Genomic DNA, 22,851 nt, shown 5'->3' with positions numbered 1-22,851 from the left:
CACGAATAATAACGCTGTCAATTCGTAATGACGACACATCGTAACATCTACAGTTTGTAACTACAACTATTTGTAACGATATAATTAGTAATGTATTAGATACATTTAGTTTTTATAGCAAATTTAGCACTATTGGATATAGACAAAATTACTTTCGTACACTAAAATTAGTGGTACCTACTTTTTCAAGACCACTTTTTTTAAAACATATTTTATACATGCTTTTGCATATCTTTTTGTTAATATGACAACTAAAAAATATTTATTATTATTTTTTTGAATTTATACCTCTCTAGACGAGATTGGGAAAAATGTTGAGAATTATTTTCATAAAAACGACAGTATGAAGTATATTTGGAATCAATTTTACGGCCATAGCACACTGACTTACACCGGTTGTCGCCCGATAACCCTAGTCAAGCAGTGTCGAGCGCGGTTATGTTTTGGATGGGTGACCTCTTGGGAACACCTCATGTCTTCACCCTTTGTATGCACAATTGCTTTGCACGTCTAATTATAACTGTTCCGACACTTCTTACACACAATTCGAGATTCGGTTACCCGATATTGAAGAAAGTCGAAATTTTGGTATATCTATAAAAGTACGATTTCCTAGAGGAACTAAAACTATACGTAAGTTCATTTGCCAAATTAAACATTACAATTATTATTATTGAGAAAACTCTAGACTCTAGACGCTGGTTAGAAAATCACTAATGTTTCTCAATTTGTATGTTTGAAGACATTCATCTTATCAGCTATAACCAATCATAAGACTTATTATAATAATTTGTAATTACACACTTCCCTTTACAAAATGTTTAGGTATTTAGTAAGTTGAGAATTTTTCAAGATGGTTATCGGTGTAAAGATTTCTAATTACATCATTATTACTTTATCTAGGTAAGTATATGACTTTTTGGGGAACATTACAATGGACCAAATTAATTATATTTCCTGTTACAGGTAGATTATATTTATTTTAATTTTAAGACACAATTTTCACAATATATTTCTCCACAAAATATGAGATAAGTTAAAAATACTTATGAGATAAGTTAAAAATAAACAAAATAATTCAATTTTGACGCTACGAACTATGAAGTTATAGTACCAGTGGCGGCTGGTCAGAGGAGGCAAGGGAGGCTTAGCCTCCCCATAAATTTTTTACACACGCTACACTGTTTTGTTTACTTTGCTTCGCGTTAAGCAAGAAACCCATTATGAACGGCCGGCACGGCACAGCCCGGCCCGGCACAGGACAGTCCAAATTCATTTGTATAGTTTTAAATGCAACGTAACCCATTATGAGCGGCCGGCTCGGCCCGGTACATGCCAGCACGCAAACGGAACGGCCAAAATTCTCCGAGGAGAATAAAATCCGTTGAAGTCGAACGGCCTGAACGGCCAGTCGGCGCCAGTGCGTCATAATTGTTGGTAATAAGCAGATATATTGTTGATTTTTTAATTGAAAGCGCGTTGTTTCTTTTGAAATAAAATAATATGGAAGAACTTTTCATTGAGAGTGTCAGAGAATACCCATTTTTGTATGATGCATCGGACTCAAGTTATCATGATAGTAAGAAAATGGAAAATACATGGGTACAAATATCCGAAAATTTTGATCAATGGACAGGTATGTACATTATCTTTTAACCATGAATTCGTTTTTTTAACATGATGCATATTCATTAAAATTGTGTAGTTTATGTCTTTTAAAAACTTTTATTTTACGATAGTTTTTAAAACATATGACCATTTTTCCGGTGCCGTGCCGTGCCGGCCGTTACAAATGGGTTTTTGGACGTGCCGGCCTGTGCTGTGCCGTGCCGGGCTGTGCCGTGCCGGGCTGTGCCGTGCCGGGCGTTCATAATGGGTTTCTTGCTTTAGAGATATCGCAAAACGTTATTTGAACAAGTTGTTCCAAATAATATTCTAACCACACAATCCAAAGTTCAGCACAAAATTCGCACTTTTAGTTTTTCATTAAGAATGGTTTAAGAAGACCCGGTCTCCTTAGAGCTGCACATCTTAACGCACACGCTGCCCGGAGATCGGGCAAGTGAGATTTTTCGGCCAGAAGCCTCCTCTGCGGATTTTAGGATCCTGACTACAAATAATGAAAAAACTAAAAGTGCGAATTTTGTGATGAAATTTGGTATGTGGGATTAGAATAATATTTGGAACAACTTGTTTAAATAACTTTTTCCGATATCTGCAATGCAAAGCAAAATATGTGTTTTTGCATTCGCAGAGTAAGCCGCTTTTAGAATTAAAAAAATTCAGTTGAGTATCTTAAAAAATGTAAACCTTTAACCTGTTTGGACTGCAAAACTTTAAATCTGTATTTATTTTGATATGCATATCTACTTAGGTACAGATATAGAATTGTTAACAAATAAACGACACAAAATTTGGTAATACACTTTTACAATTATACTAACTATTTTTAAAATGATATGATATTAGGAAATAATTATGAATTATGATATATTATAAAATGTAAATAAAAAATGGTCAAAAAAATGGGGTCTTAAATTAGATTTTTTTTGGCGGATTTTTTTTTGCTAGTACAAATTTGTCTAGATAATTTACAGTTAGGTATAGCCTCCCCTATTGAAAAAATCACGAGCCGCCACTGTATAGTACGTTTCAAGTCAAGATACTAATGATACGCTACTGAGTATGCGTTTTCAATTTTTAAACGTGACGCTTCGCTAACTTGCGTGACGCGATTTATGTTGCATCTTAGGGAATCGAAATTGTATAGGACTTGAACCCTATACTTGTTTTAGAACCTCTTTCTAAATTAATATACAGTAAAACCTCCGTTAACCGAAACCTTTTTAACCAAAACATCGTTTAACCGAAACGGCTGATTTCGTCAATAGAAAGTAAATTTTTATCGCAAAACGGAAACAATTCGATATTACTTTGTCAACATCTTCAACATTGCTTTCATACAACTAAAGAACGCAATTAAATATACAACACATTACGAAATCACTTCATAGTATTTTTTAATACCAACTGTGCCCAAGAATACTGTGTAATTTGATATAAAAAAATAACAAAAATCAATGTTATTGTTAACCGAAATTCTTGTTATCCGAAATGGCCTCCCCCAATTATTTCGGTTAACGGAGGTTTTACTGTATTTCGATGTTATCATGCGTAGAGATGTATCAAGTCAAACTAGTTTGATTTTACTCAACAAACTTGACTTGACTTGAAAACCAAACTTTTTTTGTAAAAAAGTTTGACTTGACTTGAATTTGATATCTTTAAATTTGACTTGAAATCAAACTTCTTCAAACAGTTTGAAGTTTGAATATCATCTTACGCAACGTGTATATTTCCAATTCTAATTAAGAGCGTACCGACTTTTGTTTTGACTTTGACTTATTTGGGTAGGTCTGAATCTGTACTCTGCTACTCCGCAAATTAGTTTGTAGTTCATATTAAGAAGTCTATGCTTGGCTTGTTTATTACGTTCGTTTTGAAGTGTGTGCTTTGTGAAAACATAATATCTCAACCTGAATATTTTTCGGCTCAGAATAAGTACCAGAACAAATTGAGTCTAATTTTTGAAGGTATTCCCACTGCAAAAATTAAAAGAAAAAATCTTTAGTAGAAGCAGAATTAATTAAGAAAAATAAATATACTGATTTATTTGATGTTGCGGCAGGTGATTTCAAAACAGTGAAAATTGCAAAGTGCACAGTGTTGGGCAAAATACTGTATATGAGTATTTGAAATACAAAATACAAAAATACTCTTGCGCTTGTATGTCAAATACAAAATACTTTGCTCCGATCGATATATTTCAAATACAAAATACACAATAGTATTTTGAAAATACTTTCAAAATACAAATACCTACTTCCTGACGAATTTTATTCAAAATAGAGTGCAAAGCAGTTGCGGATCTAGCGAAATTTGCTTTAGGGGGAACTTCCAATGAAACACCAACCAAAAGACATATGAAAAATAAACCCAAACTACATAAAAGACATAAATAATACCTTACATGTATTAAGTTCCCTTATTTTTTCTATCTAGCGTGTTTATTGGGTTGACTTTGTCTGTCTGTGGTTTAAGTTTCAGTCAGGTAATATACATATGTATATTTGTACGTTTCTACCATTTTTCTTTAATTTTGAACCTTGTTATGGGGAAATTTCCCCTTTTCCCTCCCCGTAGATCCGTCGCTAATGCAAAGAGGTTACAACCTGGTGTTCTTTATCAAGACTTTTTTGGAGGTTAACCCAAATTTTTCTCAAAAACAAAAAACCGAAAATGAAGAACTTATTTGTTTGACTAAAATGGTATTTTAAATTACATACATTACATTATACATTCTAACACATTGATCACCGTCGGCTTTTTATCGAAAATGATTAAAATTTTTTTTAATCTTAGGTTCATTATATTCCGAAATGTAAATTTCAATTTATTTTTTAATCTTTCTAGTTTTTTTTTAGACAAAAACCCATATTTTAAGTTTGAGGTCACTGTAATTTTTTCTTTCGTAGCGCCGGATGGGGCGGTTCATCTGGAAGTGAATAATAGGACTATTAGTTCGTGCTGTGATTTATGGGTTTATTGCTTTAGTAAATATCTAACTATTGTTAGACTAGTTGTGCGCAACTAGTGGTGGGTGTAAAATATTCTTTGGTGTAAATACAAATTTGTTATTTTATAGAGACAAGAACAAAATAATCCAAAATGAATTTCCACAAACACAGCCATAAACTAAATTGCTGGGATCAGGTTTATGACCCCTACTCCCTTAATTCTAATTCCAGGTAACCGCCGCAAAGAGATGATTCATCCTAAAAGATAAGCATTACAAGACATCAAAAGGTGTATTATTTTGCAATCAAAGTATTTTCAAAATACTATTTCGAGTATTTGAAATACAAAATACTTTCGCCTCTAGTGTTTCAAATACAAAATACATGAGTGAATTTTAAATAGTATTTGAAATAAAATGTAATTCGAATACGGCCAACTCTGAAAGTGCATACTTGTATTATGTAAAAATAAAGAAAAGCGTTATAAAATTACAAATAGTGAACTAATTCTTTAAAACGACATTGCAAAGTCACAGAAAATTCATTAAACCTACTCTATCAAAAATATAATATTTTGTTGTACCTTCATAAATTTTTGTTAAAGTAGATTAAATTACGCTTGGTATGATAAAAAAACCATCCAACGAATTCTTTGTTTTAATCTAATTAACATTCAAATAAAAATAAAAAATGTTATCGATAAAACGAAACTTGCCAGCAAGCAATTCTAAGCGTACAGGAATCATTTTCAAGAATTTTAGGACCCTATTTTGAGTATAATCCTTCCCTGTTTCAAGTTAGGTACTTTTATATGGCACTCATTGTATTATTAATTTTCTTAACTTAATTGGCAACTAACATTACTTTATTTGACTTTATAAGTCGTATGTAGTCTTAAGTTTAGGTTTCTTTTTGCATAGTTCTTTTTAGTCAAATGGAGCTATATAGGTCCTAGACCTCGGCTCCTTTTTCTTCTTTAATAATAATAATAATAATAAACATATACATAAACATAAACATATTTATGTTTAGGATCGCTGCCTGGGGATCGCCAGGGCACGTCTGGAGCCGGCGCTGGACGTGACAGCATGCGGGACGTCGGTGGCAGGGTGTTGAGGAGGCGGGCCCCTGTCATACAATTAGCTACAGCCCAACCACAACCACAACCACAAGCGAGCCAAACAACAACAAGAGCTCCACCCGCCGAAGGTGCTGCGCTGGATCATCAGCCGGCGCTCACTCAAGCGGGACGGCCGAGGCAGCGCATGAAATGGACTGTGTCCATTAATGAAAACATTTTGCGCTTCTACTACAAGGTGACAAACCTCGGTCAAGAAACAATCGGCTACCGACAACAGCTGTATGCCGAATTTTGCAGGACGTACCCAGATATTCAAGTATCGGAGCAACGAGTATCAGACCAATACCGGGTAATTATAAGAAACAACCTTATCCCAGAGACTAGACGCAATATCATCAGAAGCGAAGTCGAACGGGAGATTCATAACGATGTTGTAATTGAAGATCAAGTCCCCAATGAAGTTCATGAGCAGATTCCTGAGCTTGCCATACAAGAAACTCAACCTGACAATACAGAGCAGGAAAACAACGAGCTACATGATAACCTAGTAAGCGAAATGGCACGTGCTGTACATGAGTTTAATGGAACAAACCCACTTAGCAGACCACCGCTACCACGAATAAACTCTTGTAAGAAACTAGGGGCGCTGTTACAAATTGTGAACACTGAAGTCCTACCCAATTATGTCGTAGAAGCCCACACATTAGAATATTTGCACATGCTAATCTACTGTGCAGCAACAGCAATTGCTAATGTAATGGGCGTTAAGATCAGAACACGACGGGGTACTAACAACGGAAGGACTGGTAACAGAATTGCACCCTGGGAAAAAAGACTGCTCGGAAAGATTGAATTGCTACGTAGGGATATTGGTCAAGTCACAGAATATATACGAGGTGTAAGAAGTACAAGAGTCATCAGGAGAGCTGAAGAAATAATACGGAATACTGCAAGACACTCAAGATACGATCCAGAAAACAACACAGCCCAACAGTGCCTGGATACATTAAAACAAAGACTCTCAGTTTATTCAGGACGACTAAGAAGGTACAAAGTGAGTAACAACCGAAAATCCGACAATGCCCTTTTTGAGACTGCTGAGAAGGCGTTCTATCGGAAACTCAATTCCACCGTAGAAAATCTCGATAAGTCTTACCCAAGCCAAGAAGAAATTCATGAGTTTTGGGGAAATCAACTTTCCACACCAGCTGCTCTTAACAACAATGCTGGATGGATAGAAGATACGGCACAGAACTGCCAACACTACACTACTACTCTCTACGAACCCTTCACCACTGAAGAAGTCTCAAATATCATCAAAGAGCTTCATAACTGGAAATCTCCTGGACCAGACGGAGTTCAAAACTTTTGGCTCAAGAAGTTCTCGAGTGCTCATGAATGCTTATCAACATTAATTAATCATGTTATTTCTAATCCGCAGGATATTCCATCATTCCTAACTCAGGGAACCACTTATTTAATACCGAAGGATCAAAATAACACCCAAGATCCAGCAAAATACCGCCCAATTACTTGCCTTCCAACTTTGTATAAATTGGTCACATCCTGTGTAGCCCGGCGTATCTACCAACACTGTGCTCTGAACAATATCATAGAGCCTCAACAGAAAGGATGCGCTAAGGGTTCCATGGGTTGCAAAGAACAACTTATCATCGATTCAGTCATTTCTAATCAAGCATATTCCAAAAAGAGGAATCTATTTACTGCTTTTATTGATTACAAGAAGGCCTTTGATTCAGTGCCGCATGAATGGCTTATAGATATTTTGAGAATATATAAAGTCGATGATAATATAGTGACCTTTTTACAACATATAATGACAGAGTGGAAAACTAGAATTCACCTTCAAATACCTGGTGAAAGTAACATCGAAACTGAAAATATCGTAATCAGCCGGGGCCTGTTTCAAGGAGATTCGTTGAGTCCTCTGTGGTTTTGTCTAGCTATGAACCCACTATCTCAGCTATTGAACTCCTCAGATGCAGGTTTTAGCATCAAAAATAACAACAATGTGGTGGCGAAGCTTAATCATTTATTGTACATGGATGATTTGAAATTAATGGCTTCCACTCGAAACCAACTCGACGAGATGCTAAAAACTGTAGAAACTTTTTCTAATGATATTAATATGCACTTCGGACTAGATAAGTGTCGTATTTTAAATATAGTCAGAGGAAAAGTACAGCCCGGAGGATTCGATATGCAAAATGGCCAGAACATCGAGGCCATGGGTGAAAACGATATGTATAAATATCTTGGAGTAAAGCAAGCGAGGAAAATTGACCATAAACAAATGAAAACAGAGATAACTACTGAGTTTATACGAAGGGTAAAACAGCTGCTTCGCTCACACCTTAACAGTAGAAATTTGTTTAAGGCACTAAACACCTACGCATGTTCCGCGCTTAGCTACTCATTTGGTATTATTAAGTGGACAAAAACAGATATAGAGGCTCTTCAGCGAAAAGTACGAACACACCTCACAAAGGCACAAAAACACCATCCTAAAAGTGCAGTAGAAAGAACAACATTACCACGGAATCTAGGAGGAAGAGGACTTATGGATATAGGTGAGCAATTAGATAAACAAATTGCTAATTTAAGAACTTATTTTCAGATGCAGGCTGAGACATCTACTCTACATCGCGCTATCTGCGCAGTAGATGACACAACACCGATCAAACTGAGGGAACCAGAAATGCGCATAAACCACCTTACTAAGGACGAAAAAGTGCGCGCCTGGATGGGTAAACCTCTGCACGGGCGACATCCCAATGAGGTCAGCCAAGATTATGTCGACAATATAGCGTCGAACTACTGGTTGACATCAAGAAAGATGTTCCCTGAGACGGAGGGTTCATTACTGGCCATTCAGGATCAGGTTATACCAACCAGAAATTACCTGAAATATATCATCAAAGACCCTCAGATTCAAAACGACAGATGCCGATATGGATGTCAAGCCCAAGAAACCATCCAACATCTTACAGGGGGCTGCCAGGCATTTGCTGCAACTGAATACAAGGAACGGCATGACGCAGTGGGAAAAATCCTTCATCAAGAGATAGCTATCAAGCTGGGACTTCTCCAAACAGACCATCTCCCGTATTATCAATACGTCCCTGAAAGTATGCTTGAGGATGGCAACTACAAGCTATACTGGGACCGCACTGTGCTCACAGACCAAACAGTGGCACATAATAGACCAGATCTCGTACTAGTTAATAAATTAACAAGACAAACAACACTAATTGATGTGGCGATACCTAACAACAATAATCTACGTAGTAAATTTACTGAAAAGATCGCCAAGTACAGAGATCTAGAAATTCAAATACGAAGGCAATGGAGAATGCAAAGTACCCAGACGATACCGATTATTATGTCTACTACTGGAGCCATTCCGAAGACCCTCCTCGAAAGCATAAAAAAGCTGGGTCTGAATGAACATCTTTATAAGACCATGCAGAAAGCTGTACTACTCGCGACGGCCAGATGCGTACGAAAATTTCTGGGAGATACACCTGCATTCCAAGTCACCTAGGGCTCGATAACACGGAAAGAGTCCCACCAGAGCTCAATCCTTTTGATACCGTAGGTATCTGGGATGAGTCAATTTTCCCCTTAGAGGGAGCGTGAGCCGTATAATAATAAACATATCTATCTCGACAAAAAAGTATATCTACTAAATAAATTATTTTTCAAACTATTTCAAACTACATAGTTTGACAAACAGTTTGAATTTTCAAACCTGTACGATTAACTAGTTTGACTTGACTTGAATTATTTGTCAGAAGGATTGACTTGAGTTTGACTTGAAATTAAATCAAACTCAAGTCAAGTTCAAACATTCAAGTCAAACTTGTGCAACTCTAATCATGCGTCGAGATAATAAGTTTTTTAAGGCAGAACAAACACTTCTGCGTGGGTTCTGTTAGGAATCAGACCTATCTTTCACTCGCGATATAGTTCGATTTAGATCTAAGTGAAGAAATTATTTCTACTTAGAGATATAACAGTGATGAGCGTGCTAATAACCGGACAAAATAGCCCAAAAGATAGAAAACATATTAAATTGTGATATAAAAAGAAATAAAACTAGTAGACTTGTGACTAGTAGAAAACTAGTAGAGTTGTTAAATTTAGCGATGAGTTTTCCAGCGAGTTTTCCAGAAGCAGACAGACAACAACTTCTCTTCTTTAAGTCATCATCATCATCACGTAGCGCTACAACCCTGGGTGGGTCCTGGCTGACTGTACAACCTTACTTCCAATGTGTTGGGTCTTCCATCAACCTAGGGTCAAATGGGATGTTCATTTCTCGGAGATCTGCTTGGATGTTATCTCTCCATCGCATTCTGGGACGTCCGAGTGGTCTTTTGCCTGTAGGAATCTCCTCCCATACCAGTCTTACAAGTCTCTCGTTATGAAGTCTGTGCACGGGCCTGCCCATCTTAGTCACTGTGATTTAATTTCTTGGACAATATCGGTGTCATTGTAGAGTTCTTTTAATTCGAAGTTGGTTCTGATCCTATACTGGTTTGTGTTAATGTCGTGGTGAGGTCCGAAAATTTTTTTAAGTATTTTTCGTTCAAAACGTCTGAGCTTTTCTTCGTTTGATTTGGTCATGGTCCACGTTTTATAGATTTATAGATTTTGATCTTGGAACTTCTTGTAAGATTTTTTGATTTTATAAGCTTATCCAGTGCGAATAGACAGCGATTTTCTGATTGGATTCTATCTTTTATTTCTTCAGTAACATCGTTGTCAGCTGTGATTACGGCCCCCAGATACTTAAAACGTTGTACTCTTTCGAAACTGAAGGTGATGACCGTCACATTTTGTCATATCCTGTCTCTTCGTGTCGTTCTATTTATACACATATATTTCGTCTTCTCTTTATTAATCCTCAGCTCTACTTTGCTTGTTGCTCCTTCCACCTTGTTGAAAATAGCTTTTGTGGATAGTATGGAGTCTCCAACGAAATCAATGTCATCTGCGTATATGCTAGTAATAACTTGGGACCTTGAACCGATAGCAGTTCTGTTTTTATTTGGAGATAGTGGAGATAACGCATCACCCTGTTTGAGTCCACTGTTGATTTCGAAGCTGTCGACGGTTTATAATTTACACGTACTTTTGATATTCCAACCCTCCATACAGACTTTAGTCATCCGAATGAGTTTCTTTGGTATTCAGAACTCCGCCATGGCATTCCATACTTGGCTTCTTTTTACGCTGTCATATGCCTGTCGAAAGTCTATGAAGAGATTGTGTATGGGTCTGTTATACTCCCATCCCTTTTCTAGAAGCTGTCTCAGCGTGAATAGTTGATCTATTGTGGATCTGTTTGTCCTAAAACCGACTTGATATTCTCCTAGGACATTTTCAGCATAAGGGTTAGTCTATTAAGAATAATGTTTGAGAGGATTTTATATGCCGTGTTTAAGAATAAAATTCCTCTGTAATTCGCGCATTTTGTTTTGTCCACTTTTTGTGGATGGGTACTATGATGTTTTCCTTCCATCTTGCTGGTATCCTTTCTTCTAACCATATCTGTGTTATTAATTGGTGGATTTGGCGATGTAATGTTTCTCCACCATATTTCAGAAATTCTGCTGGTATCTCGTCCGTACCCGGCGCTTTGTGATTTTTCGGCTTATTTAAGGCCTTTCAGGTTTCTTCAAAAGAGGGATTTTCGACGGGCATGTCTGCTGTTATATAGATCTCTTCTTTGTGCTGTTCTTCCTGTATGATGTTTAGAAGGTCCCTGAAATACCCTTTCCATTCTTCTGTTAGTTCTTTATCGTCGATTATCATATGGCCTTGATTGTCTCTCAGTGTATGGATAGAATTGGTTCTATGTCCTCTTTTCTCTGTGTAAATTGCTTTATGGAATTCTCTGGAGCCTGGTTTGAGTCGGCCTCTCTCCATAGCTTCATATTTTTGTCGTTCATAGTTTCTTTTCTTTGTGCGTATCATGTTTCTTGTTTCTTTAAGTGCCGTTTTCTAATCGGAGGTTGCATATTTTCATCACTATCTTTACTCTATCTACCGCTACTCTGAAGGGTTCTATAGAACTGCATTTAAATCAGTCCCTTAAATTCTTTAACCATGACACTCTCCTTATTCCTATACTCCTTCCGCCTCTTATCTTTCCCTGTATTATCAGTCTTAGCATTTCATATCGCTGTCCTCTCATTACTTGTCCCAGATATTGTAACTTTCTTATTTTTATTGTGTTTATTATTTCGCATTCTTTGCGCATTTCTCGCAATACTTCCGTGTTCGTTTTCTTCTGTGTCCATTCTACTCTAAGCATCCTTCTTTAACACCACATTTCAAATGACTAAAGTTTATTTATGTGTTCTTGCTTCAATGTTCAGCTTTCAAGTCCATATTGCAGTATCAAGAACATGTATGTAGCATCTCATAGCTCTTACTCTCAGTTGTAATCTAAGGTCTTTGTTGCAGAGAATTGTTTTCATTTTTACAAACGCATTTCTTGGTATTTTTATCCTGTTCCTTATTTCTCTTGTCTGATTATTTTTCTCTGAAATCCAGGCAGGGCCGGCGATAACGGGTCTGCAAGGGATGCACTGCAGGCGGGCGCCCCTGCTTGGGGGGCGCCAAATTGAGCTTTTTCTGCTGGTGCTATACAAAATACTAATTTAAAAGAGACCGAAGGGCGCCTATGCTAGTTTTGCAGGCGGGCGCCTTATACCCTAGCGCCGGTACTGAATCCAGGTTCCTAGGTATTTGTATTTATCAAACCTTTCTATCAGTACATTTACATCGGTACTCCAATATCTGTATTTTTGCATAATTTGCTGGAGGTGGTTCTTTATAATATCGCTATTAACTCGTGGTTGAACCTTATTCTCCATATACCATTGTTGCAAATGGGTCACAATATCCCTCTTAATATCGTTCTTTCAAAAGTATTAATAAGGTTTATTGTCTTTTCTGTCATGATTTCATGATCCATGTTTATACTCCATATCGTTGCTTAAGATGCAAAAGATCGCAAACCACAAATAATTTTTTGCACAGGAGAACAAAAAACATTCTCTGCATGTGAAAATCGCCAAACCTAAATAAAGAATTTTTGATTCAATATCAAGGTAATAATACCTTGATACTAAATCAACAATTTTTTATTTAGGTCTAACGACTTAACCCATAGCTCTTTAGTTACCTAGAAGGATCTGTCACTTGATTTTGAACTATTTTGAACTTTTGAAATATATTTTATATCTATTTATGTTATCAAAGGCTTGTAGAAAATCTACAAAGATTTGGTAGATATCTGTGTCGTGTGGTAGATGAAATAGGCCTGGATCCCGCGTACCAAAAAAAAGTTTATTAATAGCAAGCTGAAAATTTGTTAATAGCTTAACGGTGTCTAGTCGGACAAACTTTTATGTACGGGAACACTGGAACAGGGGAGTTTTAATAGGGAACTTGCACATAAAAATATTTTTGCATAAAATTGTTAATCTATGTTTAAAAATGTTATATTCAAAATATTACGTCTTAACAATGAATGGTGTACGTACAACAACTGATCAAAGTTCCGCGCCCAAAATTTCCGTTTCAAACAATTTCAAGAGCGCGAGCTGGGGTCTGACGTCACCAACCACTGCGTTCTCGTTCGCCCTTTCGGTGAGCTATTGCATTGAATGCATTTTGCCATTGCTAGTTGTGTGTGTCGAATAACTGTGTTGTTTGCTCGGTGTTGATATTATTGTCTTTAGTGTATAATATACTTTATCAAAATTGAAAACAAAAGCACAACTGTCAGAATATCCAAAAAACATTTTTTTACTCTACTAGCAGAACCAAAAACGTCGATTAAAATGGCTAAAGGCAGGCTTGCGAGATAAAAAGGATATTTCAAAAAGTAGCAAAGGTTTTTATTTCTGTGAAGATCATTTCGATGCGAGTATTTATCTAATTAAGTACCTAATAAGACATTTTCTATTTCAAGAAAAAATATTAGTTGTCGTTTCATGAAATGTGCCTACTTAAACTTGTTTATTGGTTACAGTTGGAACAAGACATGGATAACTATATATAATTCAAGATTATGGGTGGTCCCAAAATTATTAAGTCAGGTGTTGTCCCGCATATATTTGATTGTCAACTAGATAGAAAACGAGCTTTTTCTCAGCCTGTGAGGGAAGCAGCCTTAAAAAGGTTAAACGACAAATTCTTGAAGATGCCGCTTCTACATCTAACTCTGTTCAAGAGGACAATGATGATAAGAGACAGTGTGATCCTAATTTCACAAATATAGTTCAGTCAGGACCTGAATTAAACCAACCAGCTTTACCTCAAAAACGGTGTCTCAATAAAAGTATTCAGTATAAATTTCAAAGGAGTGTTACAGTCGAGTTGTCACCATTGCAAATACATAATAAGGATGCAGGAACTTCACCTATAAAAGACTTAAAACAATATTTGAAAATACAAAAAGTGAATCAGGAAGTTCTGTATTTGAAGATAATAGTGAATATAGTGGTAGTGATGACTATTGGTACAATAAAAGTGATTTTTTATCTTGTGACGAAGATGCTAAAGAAGAGGAAGCAAAACAATTTAAAAGTTTGTCTCTGAATTGTACAGTGATGAAATTTCAATACAGACCTAGATTGTATACGTTTTAGTTAATGGGAATAAAACAGAAACAATGCATCTATTTTTAACTCTAAAAAAGATAAGAACAGGACACACATTTATGTCTCTTGGAGTGATTTCGCCATGAGCGAAAGAAATGCTTCGAGAATATTTGCAAAATCTGTTCCATTAATTAGTAAATATTTAAGATCTTGTATTTTTAATCCCCAAGTTAGTTCAATTAAATTAAACTTACTCTTAGCATTTCAATTTTAAAGACGATTAAAATGTACTATACAATCCCCAGAATAACCTAATCGCTTTGTTTTGAAAAACCCTCATGATTAATAGTACTTATGCATTTTAAACCCTTTAGAAAAGTAGCAATTTCTAAAGATTTATTAATTTCACTTTGAAACTATACAATTGATTGTAGAATTATACAAGAATACAAATACTACTTAATAATTTCCAATTAAATGCGATTAAAATGTAATATACGATTCCGGTAATACTCTAACCGCGTTGTTTTCGACTCCTAACCCGGTTGACCATGGTCCGTGACGTCAGACCAATAGAAGCACGTTCAAGCGCCTCCTAAGAAATTTGAATTTCATTGCATTTTCAAAGCCTCGTAATAAACGTATGGGTTAAAATATTTGTTTTTTTTGCATGCAAGCGTTTTAAGATCATGTTACCTTATGTTTTTTAATATAATTTTAATATTTAAAAATTTATGCAAGTTCCCTATTGTGGAACACTTTCAAAATTTGGAACGTCAGATTACGAAAACGTCCCATGTATTTTGTCGGACAGAACATCCAATTGATTTGTTACCCTTTCATTAAACTCTCATGCAAAAATCAGACTGGTATTACTAACCAACATGATTCCTGTCATTTGACATGTTCTTCGTGTTCCACTCATTAAAATGCCCAGTTGGTGATAAACACCAGTCTGAGATTTGCATGAGAATTTAATGAAATGGTACAAAATCAATTGAAAGTTCTGTCCGACAAAATACATGGAACGTTTTCGTAGTCTGACGTTCCAAATTTTTAACCTGTTCCACAATTAAAACTTCCCCTGTTCCAGGGTGCCCATACATCAAAGTTTATCCGACTAGACACCGTTAAGCTATTAACAAATTTTCAGCTTGCTATTAATCAACTTTTTTTGGTATGAGGGATTCAGGTCTAAAAGCTGATTGCTGATAATTGCCTGATTCAGAAATGTTTTTAGAAACATTTCAGAACAGTTTTTGCATTGTCTCATTTTTATTTGCACCTTTATTAAAATCATAGACTATAAATCTTCAGATTAGAAGCCGTCATCAGTACTCGGTAATTAGCCGCCACTGGCGTTGGGGCAAATTAAGATGGGACCACTTTGATCAATTAGTAGGTGTATGTTGAGACAATAACAAAAAAGGAAACAGACAGCGCATAAGAAGTAGTTGGAAGGCTAATTAAAGAGTATGGTGATTGAATACCTTCTAACCGACACGTAATAATCACTGAGTTCGATACAAGTGAAGCTAATAAATCAATTTAGTAATGAGAAGGTTTCGCGTGGTGATTAGTGTGTGTTATTAGCGAGTCTGCGATCTTTTTTAGAGTGGCCAGGAGATTTGCAGAATGTGTCGATTCATTCGTTGGAAACATAACATTTATTTCTTAAGGAATCAAATTAATAACAAGTAAATGAGGAATGTAAATAAGAATTATCCTTTTCTTTATAAAACTAATAAAACAGTTAATTGGAGCATTAGTAGATATTTAAACAGGAATTTCAACCAACAGGTCTAAATGTAACAACAAATACATTGAAATACGTTTTAATCAGAAATTACTCTTTTATGTACTATTATTTTCACCCAATTTTGAAAAAATGTGAAAGCGTTGAATTATCCACCTCAGTCTGTCCGTCCGTCCGTCCGTCTGACAACTACTCCGTCATTAAACCAGGTAGAATGACAAATGAAGTGTCGAATGAAAGCTCATAATTCAAGGATGGTACTAAAGGTGAGAAATTTGATCTAGGACTTCCGGTTTAAAACATGCAACCGGAAATACTGTTTTAAAGTCACCGGAATAGTACAAGTGATATATTATTCGATGCGCTTCAGAAACAATCGAGAACAAATATATACTTCCGGTTTCATTACTGTCCCTCTGTCCGTACGTCCGCGAATATAACTCTTCTTCTTCTTCTTCTTCTTCTTCTTCTTCTTCTTCTTCTTCTTCTTCTTTTTCTTCTTCTTCTTCTTCTTTATGTATAGACATGACTCTGTCTGTTTTTTTTCAATGTGCCTCTAGTAAGTTGTCGTTCCATCGTTTTCGTGGTCTTCCCACTGATCGTTTTTCTATTGGGGAACCGTCTCTCGCTGTCCTGAATATCCTATTTGTTGTCATTCGGCTTATGTGGTCATTCCATTCTATTCTTCTGTTTCTTACCCAGTTATTAATGTTATACACCTTGCATCTCCGTCGTATATCTGTACTTCTAGCTCTGTCACATAGAGTCTTACCATCGATTTTTCGAAGGGTTTTCATCTCCGCTGTTTCGAGCAATCTTTTTGTCCTTTCTGTGTCGGGTCGTGTTTCTGCCGCGTATGTCATTATTGGTCTGATGACTGTTTTGTAAATTCTGCCTTTCATTTCTTTTCCAATATTTTTATTTCTCCATATTGTGTCATTCAGGCAACCTGCGGCTCTGCTTGCTATTCACTTGGTCTTCCACTTGTGTTTCGAGCCTTCCGTACCTAGATAGTGTGATGCCTAGGTATTTAAACTCCATCACTTGTTCTATTATCTGACCTTCCAGCTCCAATTTACATCTTATTGAATCTGCTGTTATAACCATGCATTTTGTCTTTTGTGAGGAAATTAACATGTTAAATTTTCTGGTGATTATGTTGAATTGGTGTAGCATACGTTGTAAATCATCTTCACTTTGAGAGATTAGTATTGCATCGTCCGCATAGCAGATTATTTTAAGTTGTTTTTCTCCCATTTGGTATCCTTTTTTAGTTCTCACTTTTTTTATTTTATGGTAGGGGAGCCCAAGCGGGGATTTTTGCAGTCACTCGAGCGCGTCAGATTAGCATATGGGAAGAAACCTGGTACCCTGCAGATGTACCTCTACCATATATTGGCTCTTAACACAGAGGAAAAAAAATCTGTCCTTAAAAAAACTCGAAATTGTCAGATTAAGATAAGGTAAGTTAAGTACAGTCAAAGGAGTGTATATTTAAAAAATCTGACGATTTGAGCCGGGCGTAAGGAAATGGGTGAGTCCCAAAGTTTCACAAGAAAAAATCGAATATTTCGCAAAATGAATGACAGATCGAAAAACTAAAAAATATGTGCTCAATATTTTTTTTGAAATCTATCGAATGATATCAAACACGACTTTCCATGGGGAGCGGTGGGGGTAATTTAATATTTTAAATACGAATCCCGCGATATTTCGCGAAATGAACATCAGATCTAAAAACTGTAAAATACACTTATTTAATATTTTTAAAAAATCTATCGAATGGCACCAAACACGACCCCCCACGGAGGTGGGGTGGAATGTTACTTTAGAATCTTAAATAGGAGCCCCCATTTTTTATTGCAGATTTGGATTCCTTAGGTAAAAATAAGTAACTTTTATTCGAAACATTTTTTCTAATTATGGATAGATGGCGTTATAATCGGAAAAAACGATTGTTGGAAATGGAAAATTAAATTAAAAAATGGCAAGCGCCCACTAAAATGGAAAACTTTACTTAACTTTTTTTGGTTTTAGGACCTACTCTTCACAACCCAATAGGTCCCCATAACGCTCGAGTGACTGCACATTTAGCATACTTTGCTCCCCTACCATTACGAATATAACTCCACCGTTATTAATACAGATAGAATGACAAATGAAGTGTCAAATGAAAACTTATAAACCAAGGATGGTATTGAATATGAGAAATTTGATCTCGGACTTCCGGTTTTAGAGTTGCAACCGGAAGTACCATTTTAAAGTCACCGGAATAGTATACGCAATATATTTTTCGACTTGTCTTAGCAAGATGATAGCAAATGTATACTTTTGCTTTTGGTTCATTTCATGTGACAAAGCTCTAACCGCAAGTGCCATATTACAATCGCAAAAATAGTACATGTGACATATCAATCGAAGCATAGTGAAAAGTCGAGTTTGAATCTTTAGTTCCGGTTTTGAAGTTATTTCCGTTTAAAAAATTATGACCGAAAAAGTAGTAAAAATGACCCAAAATTAGTGAAATCGTGTATCAATCGACGCAAAGTTACACGAAGAGTTCAAATATCGACTTCCGGTTCTACTTTCGACCACTTCGGGTGAACACCTAGGACTTACGAAGTCAAATTATTTGTTTGTACTAATAATTCTGACTATTGATCTTCTTACAACTATCTTTTTTGTATTTTAAGTTTACTTAAAGTATCGGTTACATTATGCAGTATTATGCTAACGCACAAATGAAAACTGTTTGCCTGAAAAGTGGTGGAGAAACTAGATCCAAGCATTCAAAAGTTGAATCGGTAATAATGGACCAATTTTAATATATATATTTTTTTTAAATTTAAGGTAGTATATAAGAGTAATAAAATCTGCATGACCTCTCTTACAATATATCTAATATCTTTTATTAGATTATAAATAGTTTTTTTAAAGTTTTTTTCTCTAATATTGTGATAAATAAAAATTGAAACAAAATATAACCGGGACATATTATTGAAACAAATTTTTATACTAAAAAATTAACAAATTAGTATTAAATTAACATTACAAATTTGTTAAAAAAACATTAAAACTTTTTCTTGGTATAATAATATAATATATTTTACATTTAATTTTCTAAGCTTTATAAGAGGTAAGTAGGTACAGTAAAAAATTGTGTATATATGTATAATTTTTTATTATTTATTATTAATTTATACACATAAATTTAATTTTTGTTAATTTTTTAATATAAAAATCTTTTTCAATCCTATTTTGTGGTTATCTTTTGGGCCAATTTTTATTTAACCCACGATATTAATGACAAAATTTTCTGAAAAACAAATTGTTTTTAACAAATTAATGAATATATTTATTGCAACAAGGGTCATGCCGATGTTATTATTTTTATACGCTACCTCAAATTAAAAAAAAAACATTAGGATTGGTCCATTATAGTTCAACTTTTGAACGCTTGGATCTACTTCCCTCACCACTTTTCAGGCAAAAGTTTTCATTTAAGGTCGCTATGAAAATCATTATTTTTCAAAATATTCTATAATTTTTACTAGGGTTAATAGATAATGTAATCACGCACTTTTAAATGTTAATATGTATTGATAAGTAAATACATATACAAATTATGAATTCATTAAGTTGGAAAAGCTATCTCGACAAAAAATGGTCCTAGAAAACCTTTTTTTTAATGAGTGAAACATTTTCCGTTTTAAAGAACGTTATAAACACATTAAAATAATTTTCAAACGTTATTTTGGAGGGGAGTTCAACTTAATTTCGCAATGTAATTACATAAAAAACATAAATAAAAACACAAACGCAAATAGTTACATAACAAAATATATACAAAAATAAAAAAATGAGACCTTATAAAAGGGGCAATATCTATCGGCAACAACCGAGTTTTTGCAATAATTGAAAAATAGTAACATTTAATACAGAAATTAAATATCTCATAAACTGTTAAATATTTTTCAACCAATTTTTGTGCTTTCTATTGGTAACACTATATTATGCAACTTTTTCTGCAAAATAAAATATTAATAGTTCTTATTTATTAAAATGAAAATAACAAGTTTTTGCAAATTTGTTTTCCAAGTTTTATTTATAATTATATAAACAAATTAAGGATCAAATTTAATTCAGCAAGTTTCAAAAGCTTTTCTTTTCAACTTTGCAGAAGAAAATCATAAAACCTTTATTAAAACTAGAATTACCGCAGCGGTTAAAAAAGTAAATTGTGTGCAAAGCTGACCCATTTTTGAATATTTAAACAATGATCCCATTATATAAATCATACAATTTTTAGAAAATATTTTTTGTTTTCACCTAATTTTTGATATAAAATTTGCTCTAACTTGTACCATATATTACTTTTTCATTTACGTGTATTGTAGTTTTATTTACAGAGTGTAAACCTTTTCTAAAGATCCTGGCAACATAATAGCACAGATCATGCAAAGAGAAAACACCAATTTTACCTAATAATCGCAACTAAATAACAAATAAGAATAAAGAGATGTTCAAACGCGAAGTTTATAAAAAAATTTAATTAAATTGTCCAATAATTTACGTTCGACAAATAAGAGGAAACTTTTAAATGATGCATACTTGAGCATATTATTAGAATTTATGGAATTCTAAATAAAAAATATCTAAATCTTAATGATAATATTTGAAAAACAGGACAAATATTAGTAAAAAGTTTTTACTTTTTTGGTTAAGTTTTTACTATTTCACTTGAGAACAGATTATTATCACAGAAAGGCACGATGGTAGTGCAAGTGGCATAAACTTTTGTAAAAAGTGTTAATAATCAAAAGGTGGTATTTATAAAAAAAAAGGGTGTTATAAAACGAATCTTCTTCAATTAACAGTAAAGTCTATATAAGTTTGGTCATATTTACCCCAAATCCTATTCATATCCACCTGCACAAACACTTGTATCACGCTTTTATGCAATCGGGCCGGTATAATTAACACTAATAATTACCGAAAGGTTTTAATTCTAATATAGCACCCTGGCCAATCGGCGATTGGTGACGAGGACGCCCACTTGTTGCTCCAACGACGCTCATTCGCCGGCCGGAGGGGTTGCGTCCCGACGCTAGCGACGACAACGTTCCTGATTGCTGTGCCAGGAGCTGGCACTGGCGTAGGAGCGGACAGGATCCCTTGCGGGATTTCTTTTGAACTTGGGAGCGAAGATCCGGAAATAGATTTTCTTGTAAATGATTATAAGTGAAGGAAGGTCATGTCGTCTTGAGGAGGATATTTTTGTCTCAGCAGGACTTTTTTGCCGAGACGCTACTTATCTTTATTGTAGTGAAGCTGTTTCAGTTTTTATCAAACAACTTGTTGAGATAACAGTACAGATATAAAATGAATGGAAGGTGTTTTCGCCCATCGTATATAAAACGGAAAATAATGTATCATAACAAAACACCCGTAAAAATTTCTTTTATTATTCGTAATCCATAAAAAATTGTTTCTATCATATAAAAGGATTTCTTCTTCTTCTTCATGTACCATGTTTTTTCAGAACTTTGGCTACCATCATAGCTATACTAATTTTATTCACTGCCACCCTAAATAGTACGCTGGTAGTGATGAGCGAGACTGGTCTTGGTCTTGGTCTTGCAGCAAGACCAAGACCAAGACCGCCTTTTGGTTTGCAATACCAAGACCAAGACCAGGTATTCAAGACCAAGATCAAGACCGAACCTTGTAAGACTACGCAAGACCAAGACCAACCTGCAAGACTCTTGCACTTTTTTGCGAAATTGGTTTTTTATTATTTAACTTTATTTTTTTAGTTCAATAATATATACTGACATTGTAATAAACCTTAAACAATATCGAATTTTTAAAATACATAATATTTTGGTTATATTTTTAAGTCGTTTTGATTAACTCAAACGGTTTGCATTTTCTCAACCTTCAAAGTGTCCAGAAGACAAGTTTTCAAACGGCGACAGTTCAAGGACAATTGAAATTACTTGTAAGACAAAAAAAATGTAATTATAGATAGATAAATCCATTTAAAAAATGCCATTAAAAACGGTTTTTATGTACCTACCAGTAGTTTTCGCTTTTTTGTCTAATAAAAATACTGACACTTATTTCAATTCTTTTCGCATAATCGAGGAAAAATTTAGGTCGTTAAATTTAAAATTAATACCAAAAAATATCATTATAGATTTTGAAAAGGGATTCACAATGCTGTGAAAGCATTGTGACCTGAACAAAAAATAACTATTTGTCGATTGTAATGTGTCAAGCTTGGTATCGCAAAATCCAAAACTTAGGTTCAGTTTCTGAATATAAATAATGACAAAAATTACGATACTGGGAAATTTTTAAAATTATTTTTTGGATTAATTTTTTACAATCAACGAAAGTTGGAAGTTGAATTATTTGTGAAAATCCCGGATGACAAACGCGTAAAGAATTTTACTGATTTCATAGTTGAAAACAATTTGGAAGAATCTAGGTTTTCCCCAGAAAGGGCCAGTACTACAAATAGTATGTGCCGCACTTGAAATGCATGCGAATCATTTCAGTGTGTTTTAAATTCTAGTTTTTACTACCCACATCCGAATATTTTCAACTTTTTAAATGTCAAAATGGGTATTCAATCCAAAAATATGTGAAGATAAAAAGTGCGAATAACTCGTGCTACGAGAGCAATGTAGTTTAAATAAAATTAAAGAACTGCACGATAACAACTTACAGAATTAAAGAGTTTATAAGTCCCCATTAGATTTAGATATTAGGTCTATAAATAGGTAAGGT

At 34.7% G+C, this 22,851-nt stretch overlaps 1 protein-coding gene across 1 annotated transcript in view; it reads right to left on the bottom strand.

The window, feature by feature from the left end:
- LOC114328350 (uncharacterized) overlaps nucleotides 1-22,851 on the bottom strand; it is a 460,680-nt gene that overhangs the window by 55,293 nt on the left and 382,536 nt on the right. The gene's annotated exons all lie outside the window — the stretch shown is intronic.

The sequence above is a fragment of the Diabrotica virgifera genome, chromosome 1 (genome assembly GCF_917563875.1).
Source record: "Diabrotica virgifera virgifera chromosome 1, PGI_DIABVI_V3a".
NCBI lineage: Eukaryota > Metazoa > Arthropoda > Insecta > Coleoptera > Chrysomelidae > Diabrotica > Diabrotica virgifera.
Note: the sequence above shows the minus strand (reverse complement) of the source record. Positions and strands in the feature narration are given on the sequence as shown.